We start from the raw sequence: 17,516 nt of genomic DNA, 5'->3' as shown, positions 1-17,516 counted from the left end.
GGAATAGCTACGACTAACTAACTTTCGTTCACATATCATATCATAACAAATAGACAAGATGACATATCAACTTAATTTTTCTTTTAATTTATTCAGTTCTCTACAGATTTCATCATGATAAAATATACGCTTGAATAACATCTTCAAAGTTTGGAATTTTCAATCAAAAATGACCTTTCGGTTAAGCAAACTTGACGCGATTTGCTGCCAAAAATACATATTTTCAAACGAAATGAGTTTCGTGGATGATGGATTATCAACTAAACAAAACTGGTTGTTTAGTGTGATGAATAACCAGAGAAGAGCCTAAAGACCCTATTTTATTCCAATAAAAAGGACTGTGTCATGCAGTTTGTACTCGAAATGTCCATTTTTCGTCAAAAATAATACTGAAGCCAACGTAATCACTTGCGAGCCTTATCGAGACATGCTTAAGCACTAGTTGCTTCTAAAAGTTGTTACACAAGATTTGGAAGACCTTTTGTCTAAATAAAATGGGGCAACTAGTCGTACATATTGCATATACATCAAAGTCAGATCACCACAGCTGTCAGTATTACAAAAAGACGACACTCCAGGGAAAGCCTGTCCTGACTGCTTCTAAGATTAGTTCATTTATAGTAATCTAAACAAGCACACAGCTGTTGTACAACCGACGCACACTGAGGAAAACAACAGCAAAATATTTTAAAATCCAATAATTTTAATGACCACTGAAGAAATTGAACTAAACAAACAAATTTAAATTGGCGAAGCTCAATAAATCCAATGCGATCTACCCGACTTTGTGCACAATAATAACGGTGGCAAAATTTACCCCGATATATTTATTAGTACCGAAAAATATCAAGGGAATTCAATAAAAATTGTCTTTCTCTACTCTTTCTATATTTCTAATAGTTCAGCTAAACTTTTTTGAAACGGTTCAAATAATTCTAATCTTAAAAGATGTTTCAACACTAAATTTTATGCTGTTGAAAAATATGATAGTTGGAAAACATAAAAAATTACTTCACATTAACTTTATTGCATTCAAACATACAACATTTATTTCACACAAACTGGCATATTTTGCAATTAAAACGCCCCAATACCCCAAACTCTTTTCTAATCAAGCTTACGTCTAGTACCTCTAAATCATCAACCAGCAACACCAGCCGAAATGTTTACATGTTTATTTCGACAAGCATATGCAACATATAAATATATTTACTAATTTACTACAGTTAACTCTCTCTATGTCGATATTCTCTATGTCGATATTTTTCTCTATCTCGATTATTTCGTAGGTCCCTTCAGATCGCACGTATAAAAACTCCTCTATGTCGATATTTTCTCTATCTCGATATCTCCCTATCTCGATGTACCTAGCTTTATATTTGCCTGCATTATTCTCTCTCTCTATGTCGATGTGTTTTTTTTTCTCTCAGGACATCACAAAGCATATACATAATGAAATGAAAATCGTCGATCAGGGCGCTAAGTCCTTCAATATTCTGCATGTAGGGACAGTAAAGACATGATTTGGGGTGAAGTGGATATTCAATGTTTTCCTACGAGACTTTGTAAAACGAATTCATCTTAATCTGCATATATCGAGGTTTTCTAGAAATTATGCATTTTTAGGTTCAAAATTTTAACTTTAACGTGCTATAAAAATATTTAAAAGCACGGAAATCATTCTTTCGTGGTCAAAACAATTTTTAAATTAGTGGAACATGGAGAGACTTGACCAAGCGCAGAATTCTATTATTGGTTATGACGTGTTCTATTAGGTTCTTAAAAAAAATTCAAAAATATTTTTATACTAGTTTCGGTCCGTCAAGGTAATTTTAAAAGTTTGGAATGAAAAATGCTTTCCTTATAGAAAAGATTCCCCATTTAATAAATTTGCGTTAAATGATGTAATTTTGTATCAAACTTTGTATGGACATATCTTCTCGCCTAATAATTATTTCTGAAGTACTCATACATTATTTTATACTTTATGAACTAGTGAATGATTTTACATAAATCGGAACATTGAAATAGTTATTACTAAAATTTCCACGAGATTGAACGAAATTGTTGTAATGTTGGGGAGACTTGAGATTTTATGGGGAGACATGACCAAGTGGCAATAAGCCGAAGAAAGATAAAAAAATTCTGATATTTACCTACTGTTAGTTAATCACGTCACAAAAAAATCCCACATCTAACATCAGTCTATATCTTTTTGTACTAGTAAACAAAGTTAGTAGTAATATGGCTGATTTCGTGACGTGTTAATATGCAATGTAAGCAGTACAGTTAATCCTTAAAAGGAAATACATTAAACACAGTCGAAATTTATGAAATGCGACCCTTTTATATTTCTTACTGCTACCTAACGACCTCGACAATATGGAAAAAAGGATTACAGTATTATCTGTCATTTTTTGTTCTGATTTTTCAAAATTCTCTTGGTCAAGTCTCCCCAGGCCTTGGTCAAGTCTCCCCACAGTGGGGAGACTTTACAAAAAAAAACGATCTCAGACAAACTTTTATAACTTTTGAAAAAGTAAGTTAAAAATTCCACAAAGAATTATGAACACGAATAATACCTTTATACATTATATCTCACTTTGGAAGGATTGAAAACTTTTTTAGAGATTTTGCAGGTTTATCTGAAAACCTGGTCAAGTCTCCTCATGTTCCCATACATGTGCGGCAGATTGATAAACTGCAAATAAGGGATTCCTTCTCAAACAGCAAACTTGATATTTTACAGTGCGAGTGCACTTTACCTCGTCGTCAACTACCCTACTCCCCCTAATTCGCGATCTAAAGCTGGATGTAGACCGCAAGATGGCATGGAAGTGCAATGATGATGTTTTTACTTTCAACTGTCAAAACACATTGAAAGTTAAATTTTGAAATTCATAAACTCAATCAAAATTATAATCAAATGTGATTTCATCTAATGAAAAGAAAAATTGATGAAGAAAATATGTTTCCTACGTTTGAAAAATATCTTGATGGTAAATATCTTGATACACCACTAAGAATTCGTTCTTCCGGTTTCAGTTTATGCTAAAATGAAATTTAGAGATTGAAATCTCAATAAAAACACGATAGTGGGCGAAAATCACTGGATTAAAGAGTGCAGGTATTGAAAGTCGAGGTTATCCACTGATAAATCCAATTTCTAAGTAAACATTTCCCGTATCTAAATCAACCGACCTAACCTCAACAATAAAAAAAATTATTCCGGATCTCAATAATTCGTAATAAAATATCGAGTTCGACTGAATGTTTTGGTGCCAAACGAAAGAACGAGTTTTTTCTTATCACCTGTAATTAAATTTTTTGTGGAACTATGTATTGTTTATCTTAAAACAATTAACATAGTACAACCGTCCTACATCATCAATGCAAGAAAATATTTTTATCATCATTTGACTGGTACCAATAATGAAATCTAGTTGGCGCGTCGATCGGATAAGTTTCACGTTTGAGAGCCAATACGAGCATCTATATTCATTTCCCGGTATGTATTATGATGTCCTGAAGGAAAAGTTGTCTCAAAGAAAATCATTGTGTTCTATATGTCGATCTCTCCCTATGTCGATGGTCCCTTCAATATCGACATAGAGAGAGTTAACTGTATAAATTTTTTGTGCCAAAATATTGTAAAACCTATCAAATTAACATTTTGCATAGTAAATGAGGATCGTATTGTGAGTAGTTCTAGATCATTTTTACAGAATTCTGAAATTTGGGCCACCCTACTATACAGGCTCTAATCACGTATACGACTAGTTCCTATCAAAACCGAAAAAGTAGGTTATGAATCTCTACACAGAAAAACAGCTTATTATAGTGACTCAATTTTGTTGGTTTCATTTCAAATTAACGGTTGATTTTAAGCATGAATTCGAAACTACTTGGCTTAGGGCAACTTGGGGCTGTTAAGACTGTGGGAATATTTCCGACCCCCTCGATGTCTCAGAAAATCTGACAAATAAAACAAATAAATCATTCTAGGGGTGTTTCAGCTCAGAAAAAATTAAAATTTCGCTTACTTTCGTTCCTCCTGCAACAAAAATAATCCAAATTTTTTTTTTTTCTGAACTGAAACGCAACTCAGCGTACACCTTAAAATGTTAAAGTTAAAGTGGACAAACTGTTAATTCTGCGTAATTCTGTTGATTCAACATAATTACCGCAGCTGTTAACAAAAGTCAGGATTGATAAAAAATGCACCACTAATCATTAAAACACGAGTCTGTGTAAAGTACAACTCTTCTTATCACCTAATATTTGTTTGATAATAAACCGAAAATAAACCCTTATCAACGCAACGTTGGTGGCAAATCAGTGGATCATAGATAATACGATGTCCTGTGTTTTGAACGTCTTACATATTCCACGACTGCAATTTAGGACGGCACCGGTTGTTGAGTGCTAAGCGTGACCGCCACTCACCCCAATTGGTCTGTGTTCAATCCCAGCCGAGGTCGTTGAGATTGTTCTGAGGTGAAAAAAATCTGTTATCACGCCTTACTGCGGAAGAGAAGTAATGACATTGATCCATAAGTTGATGGGTCCGTTTTTCAGTCCAGATAGTGGAGTCATATCGCTGGTATCGGTGTTTGGCTTCGTAGCGGAAATAGGCTGACGGAAAACAACTAGAATGTGAACAAGAAGAAGACTGCAATTTATCTGTTTTCAATTGCAATATTTCACGATCACTTCAACACAGTGAGTTCTGCTATCACAGCACTACAAAAACAACAACTTGAGAGTGCTAGGTCCGCCTTTATTATATTCAGGTACATTTATGACATTGCATTATACCGGTGTATCCGGTGTTACACTCATTCACTCTTTCCTATTTTACACTATACCGGTGCTATCGCTTGAGATATCTGACGTTTAAAATACGCACACTGAGAGCTCGCATTTTTATACTACCGCCCTCCCCTTAAGACCAGAAGCGGTTTGTTTTCCTCCCAATTCGCAGTGCAAATGATTTCTTTTCCTCCCAATTCAAACGTCAAAACGGCACAATACCAACGCAGCTGGATAAGTCTATTGGCATCTTTATGCAGAAAATATATATATAAGGGACACTAGATGCTTGGGGTGGATGTTTTGCGAATAAACTGTAGCAAATCTTTCAAAGTTTACATAATTTTTGCATTTTTAATAAAATTGGCCTTAGTTGTATAAAAAATTAAAGTGAAGTGGAAGGAAACTAATTTTCTTCAAGATGGTAATAGATTTATTATGCAAAACAGGGATAATATAGCATATTTTTAAATTTTTCTTTCTGAACCGGTATAAAACCACTTCGTACAAAGTTGTGTATGTTCGAAATGAGAGCTAATTCTTGCCAAAATTGAATTTATACTGGTTATGCTTTGATTGGTCCTTTAAATATTCTTAACTCGGGCGGTTGTTAACCCTAACCTAGAAGCTCAATATACACATTTTCGAAGATTTCATATGTTTAACTTGAGTGTATCTACAAAAAACTATTATCATTAATTTCCAAATTGTTTTTCTTCCCCTCTGAGTCCATTATTTACTATAACTGATGCGTATTTACGAAAAAACATAAAAAAATTATATCAAATTACTTACCGAAGATATGAAAAACGCACAAACATCCATCTTATCTTGTTTATGCTATTAATCTGTAGATGTCGCAACAGGAATTGAACTTAACAGCAAGATGCCAAAAGGTGAAAATGAAAACGCTATTGGCGATTTGCGGCGAAACTAAACTTAGCCATGCGACACCTATGATTCAGCTCATGAACTGGCAGAATTATGCAGTTTGTATTTTTTTCACTCGCAAGTGAGTCGTAGATTCCAACAAAACTTCATTTTATTCACAGTAGGACAGTAGTAGAGACCTAGAGAGGGGCTAGTTGGCGGTGTTTTCAGTTTTCACAGTTTACCGCTTTGATTTAGGAAGATCTTTCAAAATGGAACGCCTTGCATAAAATGGTAGACTATTGGCAACATCCCCGTGTTTGTTGCATTGTCTTTGGTTTTATAGACAAAAATAGGTGACCCGGAAAACCCGCCAACTAACCCCGTTGAGTGTCTTTTCAAGAAAACTGTATATTAAGCGACATTTGCTATTATATTTCAGTCTCATTATCCCAGTCAAAATGACTTCCACGCGTACTCCATGATCAAAAGCAAACATTCGAAATTTTTCAGGCAATAGGGATCTTTAGGAGTGTGAGGGTTAAGGCATATTCTGATGCAGATTAGTACCGTGAGTTAATATCTCAGTCCTTTTTCAATTTTTTGGCCCGAAACTATTGAAAAAAATATTTTTTAGTTTGTTTCCTTTTAGGACAATAACTTGGGATGGCAGGCTGCTAGCGGATTGAAAAAGTACCAGATCATGCTGTGTGGGGTGATGTTCCGATTAACAATGAGGCGAACGAGATATTTGCAGATACGTCATTTAGTAGGACAACTGTCAGTTTGCTGGTTGAATTTAATTTGGTTTTTTTTAAATTTAAAAATCATAAAAGAATAACTAAGGTTTAAGAATGATATGAGTGTACTTATAAGGACACACGCTATCAATACATATGAAAAACTGGCACAATTTTTCCAAATTAAAGATTCCTTTTGGCCGAAATAAATATCCCCTGCATTAACGAGATACACAAGAAAAAGATTTTCTTACTTTGGAGTGTACCAGGAAAAAAAATTTGATCTCTATTTTTGCACTGTAAATTTTACCGCCAACTTGCCTAAACCGCATATTTTATAAAAAACTATTTAAAAAATAACTTTTGTTCAAGGATAGTTGTAATATCTATACGGATACTGAAAGCTCTTTGCGGGCACTATCGAAACATATAATCATTATAATAGCGCTCCATCTGGTCACTTTGGGCTAGTGTAAAGTTTCGTTTGTTGGAATCATTTTATTATGGACCGGTGGCGTAATTTTTTTGGATTTGGTTGTGATAGAATATTAATTCTCTCTCAAAAAAGCAAGGGGCGATCGAACGTTTACGGTGTCCAAGCTCTCTCACCGTGTCCAGAGATGGTACGCTTCGAATTTATGTTGCCTGAAATATCAATGGAAACCGGAACAAAGAATGTTGAAATAAATAAATGGAAGCTCGCTACAACACAAAACACCGATGCTTAATTCTAAAATGTTAAAATTTATCACTCTAATAAATAAGTTGTTGGCTGCATACATTCTCGCTATTTGAATAATTCAACGCGAATACAGTCGCGATTCGCTGGATGGGCCACACCCGCTGTCCATCTATCGAATGGGAATCTACTGGATACTACTGACAGATGTTAAAAACTCTAAAATGGATATTAGTAGTGTTAAGGCATCTGTTCACATCTCTAACTGTTGTCAGATAGATTGTCAAAGTAAATTTAATATTGGCAATCAGATCCTGTTGGACAATGGTCTAACTAATGGAGATCTAGCTTGAAAGTAGTGCTGTTAAAAAGTATCTAATCTGCGAATCACAACTGTACCACTATTTCACAAGAGTTTATAAATATTCACCGATTGATTGACAAATCCACAGAACAACGTTCTTATTTATTAACCCTAGAACGTTACACTGGGGTACCAATGTACCCCACGCCATCTTCAGAGCCGTGTGAAAACGATAATTCGGCATTAACCCTTTACCGACCTGGGACCCCAACCATAATTCAATCTGGAATTCATAGTAAGAGTAGGAAAAGGTGGTACAATCGCGATTCGCTGGTTGGACACTCTTTAACTGGATCGCTTTTCAGTTGGACCTCCGCTAGTTGGACCATTATCCAACTAAAAAGCATCTGAACGCCAAAATCTCATGTCAAATTTACTTTGACACACTTTTACTTTGAATCACGAGTGTATTTTCAATTTTTTATAGGTTTTGCAAATATATTTTGCCCAAAGTGACTGCTGTAAAAGTAGTGTTGTGTGTTAACAATGTATTACTGGTCAGAAATAATTTTCCTATTGAAATTTCAAACCATTTCGTGGTATTTTCTAAAACTCTAATTTTTTACTTTCACTCTATCAAAAAATGCATTTTTTTAATTATCTCTATTTGAACCGTTTCTAGCCCATTCTTTCAACTGTTAGAATAATTTGATTTTTTTCAAATCGGTTGAAAAATTGCAAAGATATAGTAATTTTTGTGTATTCACTTTTTTGTGTAAGCCAATTTATGTATGATTAGGCAATCCATTAGACGTTTGTTTGACAATTCAGCGGTGGGCTCTGTCAACAGGTCTACTCCTGCGAACAGAAAAAACTCGTCCGACAAACATCTTTCGTTAGTCCGATTCGTTTGATGTTGGTTCGAATCAACGATATTGTTGGACGTCGCACTCCTCGGAGTAACGTCAGAACAAGTAAACAAGAAATAATCAGCTGATCAGAAACATCTCATGAATTGCCTAATTGCTAAATTTCGTACCTGGCCAAGGCTTCTGTCTGTCACGTTACAAGTTAACGCATATTTCATAAGATAAGTTTGTAAAAACGCTAAAATCAGATTACATCACAATTGCACATTATTAAGGTCAGTAAGACGCACATTTTTTCTACAGAAAGTTATTTTCTATCATGAATGGTTTTCGCTTTATTGTCATTTTGATACGTCTGTCACGTTACACAATTTTCGCAGTGAGTTTGGAGGTTGCCCTACTAAATTGAAAAAGTCTGTTCCGTTGGCCCCCAAATTTGCGTGAATACCTAGGGGCAGATCACTTGTGATGCATTTTTAAAAATCAGCTAAATTAAATGCATTTATTTCCATCAAAATATAAATTCATAATGTATTTTGCGTTGCGTGCAATATTTTTGCGTTGCGTGCAATGTTGTTTGCGTTGCGTGTAAGACGTCAAAACCCTACAGAAAAACTAGCCCTACATTTAACGAAACGTCGAACAAAGTGGATCAGCGTAGAACGTTTGTTAAACAAACCTTTTTACGAGGCAGTGCAAAGCTGATGCAAAAATGGAAATTAAATGCATTTTTTTCAATTTGATGCAAATTTGTTACACATTCTTAGAGTGATCTGCCCCTAGGTGAATACAGTTTTATGTTGAAGTTTGGAAATCAAAGAAGAGTTTGAAATATAGTTTTCGTGAAGAATAACTTCTTTTTCGATTTTATGAAGTATTCTCAATGATCTGTCACGTTACAACCAGAATCTGTCACTTGATTGATACTTGATCTGGGAACTGAGTATTGACGGGAAATTTCTTGTTTATCTTGAAAAACATTTTGGTTTTGATGAATAAATGTGCATAACTTATGAAAAGGTCATAATTTCACGAAGTAACACTTTATGTCGAAAGAAAATCTAAAATAATTTAAAACATCTGCATTTTGAAGGACAATGAGCATTTAGAATTGCAAAAACATTTTGAAAAACATTCTATAACTAAATTATTTACACAAAAAAAATTGAATTAGAATTAAAAATTAAATTTAAAATTAAAGATTTTTGAAATATGTTTCAAGTTTTTGTTATAAAATCATATATTGTTTTCTCCCCAATGCAATTATATTTTAAACCTTTATTTAATTAAATTTTAAACGGGGTATGTTTTTTAGTGTTTGGTATTTGTGAGTAACTTAATAAAACCGCGTATTTTCACCACTACACATTTTCTTTAAAAAAAGCAAAATATTTTGGAAAAATTTTCTTAAGAGCATTTTGCTTCGAAATGATATTAACTATTAACGGTGTATGACAAAATTATATTTATGACTGAAAAATATTAGGAAATTTAGAAGCATACTTAAAGTCGTTGTGAAAAATGCTTTCTAACTAATAACTTGCAATGCAATCACTGTTTCTTCTATTTTTAGACTTGCGTTAACAAAAAAAATCATTGTTTTTTGTAATTTTATTTTTCAACTTTTTTGTCTTTTCTTTTTAAAAATTTCACCAAAAAATATTCGCAGAGAAGAATTAGAACTCGCTATCTTATAGTTTTGCTGTAAAAATGACGATTTTCGACCAATATATTTTGAAAGTAGCGTAGATCTCATACGCCCCTTTTAAATATTACTCTTGAATAAAAATTGCTTGTTTAGCAATGCAAAATACTTATGGCGATTTCGCTTGAACCTGAAACTGAGTCAGGTTCTAACCCCAACCACTGTCAGTTCATACATTTTGACAGCAGTTGGGGTTAGGAACTGACTCAGTTTCGCCTCAAACAAAAACCACATTAGTCTCCCATACAGATGAAACGTAAAAAAGTTTCATCAGAGTCAAAGATGCTCATTATTTTTGACGTAATTGTATCAAACTTGATGCAATTGCTTTATGGCAGAAAACATCTGTTACGTTACATACAGAGTGGGAACAACTTGGCAGCTCCTATACAAATCGTTGAAACCACTTTTTTGGGTCTGTGGATCTAAAATGGCGAATCAATCTTTATTCAAGAGCAATTTCTAAAAAAACGTAAACTTGTTCACAGTGAAAATTTTCTTGTTCAGATTTTTTTACTTCCGATAATTCATTTTTGAAAACTTTTTGGGTTTGGTGTTGTTTTGTTATAAAAATAATGCATCTTTATTCCGATGCATTATTTTTAAATGATTCATGATTTTGTGGAATCATCAGCATACAAACAAGCGGCGCTTATGCTAGTTAGTGAGCATCTTCATTTAGTTTTAAGATATTAGGTAGTAATATTTGCATCATCACTTCTGAATTTTTGTGGAATCCTTTGCATCGTAAATGTCGCATGCTGTCAGAAATAAACAATCGAAGTCAATCCCGCCTTTGTTAAATGCGAAATGAAAAATGATAATCACAAAACTAAATGTATTTAAGATTAACGACAAACTTTCGAGAATTGTCATATGCGAAAGATATTTCAAGGGCGACGGGTGAAGAAAAAGTTCACACTAGAAGCGCACTCAAATCAAATCATGCATTTTACATTTTACATTCGGCACAATTTGTAATCCTTTTATGAAACTCCAAAATGACGAATTAACTTGTTTGTATTTATATTAAATTATTACGCTGTTTTGAAATGATCATCTTGATTACCGCTTCCGAATGTAAATAAAGAAAACAAGTTCGTAAAAGACGTCACGGAATTATTTTCTCGCATAGAAATTTACAGTATCGCAATTTGTGGACGGCGTTCTATGGTGGCGACATCATCCGAAACACGGTGGTTTCATGCAACTTAGGCTAAACGTCAAGTTGCGGGAGGGTTGGTTACATAAGATCAACTGTTTTCTCAAAAATGAATAAAACTATAAGGTTTTCACAATACAGTTTCAAAAAGTAGACTCAAAATAGTAAGAAAAAATGTAGGTTAGACATTGTATGCAAACTGTTCGTGTGGTTCACAAAACTTTTTCGAATTTTTGATCTGTCACGTTATAAGTTATTTGTTTTTTTATTGCTTCACAATTTAAAAAAAGCATTTTTTCATATTCATCTCAAATTTTCAAGCAATATCATCAGATTTAAATTAGACTACGATGGAAAAATGTGGTTCCAGGCAAAATGTTGAAAATATGGATTTTGTTTACCTTTTTATCTCCTTACGGTCTTTCAGTCATTTTCAGGTCATGCAAGAAGCATCAACAAACTTTTATAAATGACAGATATGGATTTTTTTTCTGTGCTCATAATTCATTTTCTTTAATATTAGAGGTTATATACAAACGGAAACAAAAAAGTTTGACGCAAAATTTAATAAAAAAAAATTCGCCGGTGGTTGCCATTTTCGGAGCCTTGACCACCTTCACATACACAGCTGTTTCCACAATTAACCCATTCATGCCCATGTTGTTTGTGGACAACAACGTTTTTAAAAAGCTATAACTTTTGATTGAGGCAAGATTTGCTCACAAAAACAAGTAAGGCTTATAAATGTGACTATTGCCTTTCATTTGAGTACTAACAGTTACAAGGATCGGATCTAGAAATGAAGTTATTGCAGTTAGTCTGATTGGATTCCAATGGAGCAGTGCTGCCAGGGACAGTTTAGGTTGACGACGTAAAATGAATTTTTCATATATCTTCGTTATGGCGCAATATTATTAAAAACTGATAAAACTTATCAATTTAAAGTAGCTTTGGCTACGTTTTCCACGCAATTGGACTATTGCAAATATTCTAGAAGAATTGTATTGAGCATTGGAAGGTAAAAATTGAGCAGCTTCTAGCACTGCGGGGGAAACGTCTATCTTTATGAAAAACGGCTTTTTGGGTTTCTTGGCCCCACCTTTTTCAAGGAAAAATAGTTTTGAAATCCTACATGCACTAGAAAAAAGTTGGGCATGAAAGGGTTAAAAGACGAAGAAAATGATACATCATACAGTTCTTTTGTTTGATTTTTTATCTGCGAAAATTGCGATCAAACGCGTGGGGTACGTTTGTACTAGGGTGACTATACGTCCTGGTTTTTCACTGACTGTCCTGATGTCCTGGGAAGTCTAGGCAAAAGCTTGATTTGTCCTGGTTTTTCCCCTGTAAGCCTAATAACAGGTGTTCAAAAAAAATGAGTTTTTTCAGTCATGTAGTTGAAAAACAAAAAAAAAACGAATTTAATTTGTTTTTATTATTGTGTGGCCGACTTGTCGCTGGAATAGTAGCTGTCATTTCCTGGAATGTGGGTGTTCGAGAGCAGCACGAACGACGCCTCGCGGTAGTTGTTAGTCATCCACCGGCACTGCGATTTCACGATCGCTATCTGCTCGTCCATGTCATCGGGGGACCGAGTCTTTTTCCGACAGATGATCTCCTCCATCTTGAGGGCTCGGTGAATCAAGGGCGGCATCACGCAAACTCGTTTCGTCCTTGTTGTCGAACAGCTTTTTCAACGCTTCCTTCTTCTTCTTCTTAGTCATTATCTTTGCCGGCGGCCGCTACCGGCCTTCCGCTCCACGCTCAGGAATGCCAGGATCTGGTAAACTGTACTCACGGGCACGTTTTCGTCTCGAAAGTGATTTACGGTAAACTTTTTTTCACGATGGCCAAGTGTTTCGAAAAACCGCACAACACGCTCGCGGAGTTGTCCAAGCCAGTGTGGAAAATAATGCACCGTTACTTTCATTGATGCGGCATCGAACGTTTATTTAAAAATGATTGAAACTCAGCAGCAAAATTTGAACAATCTTCGATACAGTACAGTGGCTGTTTTGTCCAATCCGCCCTTGTGTTCGCGAAATGGAACAATTTATAAAGGCGCATACTCGTAATGCGGTACTGAGAGCATTTAAAACTTTGGCCATGGCGAAAAGTTTGGCTATGGGAAACAACATGCAACACGTCGTTGCACATGACAATGTTAGAATCAAGATACCCGTTTAGATTGACGATGATAAGACTGGTGTGCGTCTGCACGATCCATCCCTGCGTACAACCAAAAAACAACGGTAACGGTGAAAGTTTGAAACCTGGAGAAACTTTTTTCCAGGTATTTCCAATGGTGTTCGTATCGTGAGAATGTGAGTTACGTAACCTATTCCTTCATACCTGAACATTCAATACGAAATAGAAGGTGTAAGCAAATCTCAAATCACGCTGTGCACATATGAAGGACAGATCCCTACGTTCCACGCCATGTGCGAAAGCCTCTAATGAAACAACATCAACAGCGAGCAAACCCAACAACATTAACTAAATCACCAACAACCGGAATTGCAACTCAGCCGCCAACGAATGCTAGAACAACAGAATCTACACACTGCGTGTCCGATTATTGTGATGCTACTTACCAATCAACTGCCAGCACCCCCGACAATAAAGTAAATGACAAAAAATACGGATACAGGATCGTGACCAGTTGGTCCAACAAACGATTCCAACCAGGTAATCGTGAAAACCCATACAACATCAAGAGGACAGCATGGACGAAAACGATAAACCGAGTGAAAGCGGACTAAGTGATTTACATGGCTTCGAGCATGCGCATGGCTACTTGGGACCGTTGATGTTTCTGCTTTGCTTCAATGACGTGTATTTAATGCTGAAAACTGCTCGCCTGTTCCTGCACAGACGATCTCATAATACTTAGTCTCGTTTGCTCAATTCAGGATTTCTGATTTCTCCAACAACAGCATGAAACTTTCGCTGGTGGTAGTGTAGCAAAAACTTCTCGTGTTTGTGTAAATCCTAAAAAGCACGGTGATCGAATTCCCACGAAAAAATTTCTGGTAGAGCTCTTCCTCCCAGACCTACAGAACTTTTTTACTGCTGAAGCTCTGCCTGCCCGACCCAAGATCTTTGTAGCTGCCGAAAACCTGTGGACAGTCGATTGATAGGTAACGGGGGGGGGGGGAGTCCCCTTTCGACAGTCCTGGTTTTTTACTCGCTTCTTATGGTCACCCTAGTTTGTACCCCAATGCAAGTTCTAAGGCAAGAAGTAAGCTTAATGTTCTAGAGGGGTTGGTAGTATGAAGCCAAAAAGTTACAGCACAAAGTCTAGATGAAAAATTATAACATCGTAGAGAAAGTATGAGCTACTATATTCTGATTCCTGTGTAAAATTTTCTAACAACGGCAGCACTTCAAACTTTATTGCACGTCGAAACAAAATAAACAATTGACTTTACGGCCCTTTAAAAAAAACACGGGATTAGTCTTCTTGTCTAAAAATACACTACAGTTGAAAAGATAACGGACAACAATACATCAATATCTTGGAAAGCAATAAATAAATAAAATATATAGGGGACGATGGGGTATTGTGAACTACATCAATATCCGTTCAGTTGTAAACGGTAATCGATGCATCCACTTTCACCTCTAACTACTGACAGGAACTTGCATGGCCGAGTGTTGCATCAATACGCGTTATTAGCCTTTCTGTAATATGTGGTCTGCTTAGAATTCGGACACCTTATTTATTCTATAGAAGAGCCTCTAGTGACCGGTTTTGACACCGATTTTTAAGTCCACGTGTTTTAGAGAAGAAAGTTTCGTCTCGTTACATGCAGTATAAAAAGAGTTGTGATCGAAAAGAAATTTTATCCTCACGACCTGACGCGCTCAATTCGAAAAAATTGTAAATTTACGTTTCTACCCGCTCTCCCTTACAATAAAACGGTTCGTAATTCCGGTATATCATTCCAAAGCCAGCTCAATGGTAACAAAAATTACCGAATTATGCATTTCTGTTCGAACAATTTCAGCGCACAACCCGATGCATGGTAGAAAACTTATGTTATGGGTTTTAGAAGAGATTCGTGATATTTTCTTCTGACTTACGAATCACCCATACATGACTCGATTTAGGAATCTAATATTAATTATAAATTGAATCTAGACCGCAACAAAAGTCGGGTGAATAACTGATTAGAATTTCTTAAAATTCGTGGCAGGAAACATAGTGGATAATCCAAAAAATAGAAAACATTAAACAAATAGTAGCCGAGACCCTAAGGAAGGACAAGTTTGAATGTAGCTAACTGTTTCAAAAAATGAAACGTGAACTCAACGCACATGACATGTTAAATACTCGACCGTTCTAAATCTTCCATATCAACGAATCAATTCTCAACTAAATATTCAAACTACTATGCTGTAGATTAACAGAAACTCCTCACTGGACCGTAACCGGCGCTCCGCTATAACCGGATTCGGAATGTTTCTAAATTCTGTACTCACATTCAACGCCAACTTGGATGATTTAAATATTGCTCACACCTAGCAAAGGTCACAAACAAAACTCTGAACTCACTTTGCGATCACTCTGTGCCCGGCCCTGGTCGGTCGAAAGTAATTTAAATCCGCACTAGACCGTATCCCGCCTCGAACTGATATGTGTAATTCCCATGTAACTATTATCAGTTCCGTACTGCATGAGCACTGGATTGCAGCGAGAGCGTTGTTTGCGACTTGGGTATTAACGAACTCACTGATACCGCGCGTAGTCCATCAACATTTACGTCGGTTGCGTTCGCACATACAAATCGAGCGTTGCACTTTTGAACGTTGTCGTTCGAATGCGGGTTTAACTATACCTTTATATACATAGGAACGCAGAAGTCAGAAGGATACAAGAGGCTCGTCGGATCCACTATGGGCCACTAGAAGCTATGCCCCCTTTGCGGTAGGAAATATATACAAATTTAAGCCCCCTGCAAAAATTAAGCATATAAAAATTCAGGTTATATGGTGTAGCCGTTTTCGAAAAGTTGTTCCGAGTAGATTCGATTTCCTCTTGATTATTCCATTAGCCATTCCGTTTTTTTTATTCCAGAATTCTTCTACGAGAAGAACAACATATGTTCTAATCTACTCGAGAGCTGTGTCTGTTTGTCCGTGATATTCTCTCACTCTACTGTTTTCCTCAATTCGGCTGGTCTTAGTTGCTATACTAAGTACGAACACAAATGCGGTACGCGTTATCGCAGGCGTTGTTTTGCCTTATTTGAGCTATAGAAATCAGTGATCAAAAACCGTAAAATGCAATCTCATCGCGTATTGTAGTATTTTGGGTGACACGCTCAGAACATATTTTTCACCATCACATCCGTTTTTGCACTTGGGGGAACTGCGGGTATGCCTGATACCCTGGGTAAGCCCGACATCTTATTACTTTTCTCAGAAATACAATTTTGAATCAGTTTATAATAACAGGATAGTGTTGATGCTATTATTTTGAGCGTTGCTATGTTATATAAGTACTAGGGTGGCCAGACGTCCTGGTTTCCCAGGACATGTCCTGGTTTTTAATATACTGTCCTGGTGTCCTGGGACCTTGGGGGAAATGCTTGATTCGTCCTGGTTTTGCTCTTCCAAGGCAAAAATCCTCGCTTGGTTCATTCTAATCGCAACGCAAACAAATCGACCCGGTTCTGGACGTGGACCAAAATCTGAGCGCTATCGATGTTAATGAATCCATAAATAGCTGAGCTTCTTCTTGGTTTAAATCATCTTTCAATCTTCTACAAATTTTAATACGTGGCTTAGCCAGAAATTAGGTTTGGGTGGGGGGGTTTTGATGAAAATCACATTTTTTTCGGATGATGCTAAAATTTAATATGAGTTTGATAAATTATTGAAAATCCAGAAACATGAGTAGTCTATCAGACGTCGTTCCAGGCAAACAAGAAAAATCAACATGGAACAGTTTTCAAACCTCTATATTATTTTCTTGTATAATATGTCAAAGAATGCGAGCTTTTAAAGTGGGTTATATGTTCTAAAACATTTTCAACGTTCAAGATCATCTAATTTAAAAATCCTGTACTTTGAAAGTTTGACAACTTCGATAAGTTTTTCAACATAAAATAGCGCATACTTTAATATAAAAATTTTAGTGATTAATTCTCATAGAGGTAATTATGGAGAATGAACTCTTCAAAAATAGTAAGAGACTTGGCGCCTTCAGCAAAGTTATTGATAATGTCACAAAAAAAATGGTTAAAAATATGCAGGCTACATGAATGCGGCATATCGAGATATAAAATAACATGCTATATTTCTACTTAGTAGAGAAACATTTAGGTAAAAACTATTTTTTCTGCGCTAAGGAGAAAATTGTTTATTGCG

General features: G+C 35.8%; 1 protein-coding gene across 1 annotated transcript in view; it reads right to left on the bottom strand.

Annotated features, from left to right (window-relative positions):
• LOC131679611 (cytochrome b5-related protein-like) overlaps window positions 1-15,864 on the bottom strand; it is a gene marked incomplete at its 3' end in the record, with an annotated part of 57,508 nt that extends 41,644 nt beyond the window's left edge. The window contains exon 1 of the mRNA XM_058960349.1: window positions 15,700-15,864. The remainder of the gene's footprint in view (window positions 1-15,699) is intronic.
• Between the last annotated feature and the right edge of the window lie 1,652 nt (window positions 15,865-17,516).

The sequence above is a fragment of the Topomyia yanbarensis genome, chromosome 2 (genome assembly GCF_030247195.1).
Source record: "Topomyia yanbarensis strain Yona2022 chromosome 2, ASM3024719v1, whole genome shotgun sequence".
Taxonomy (NCBI): Eukaryota; Metazoa; Arthropoda; class Insecta; order Diptera; family Culicidae; genus Topomyia; species Topomyia yanbarensis.
The sequence above is the reverse complement of the archived record's forward strand: the minus strand, read 5'-3'. Positions and strand labels throughout refer to the sequence as shown.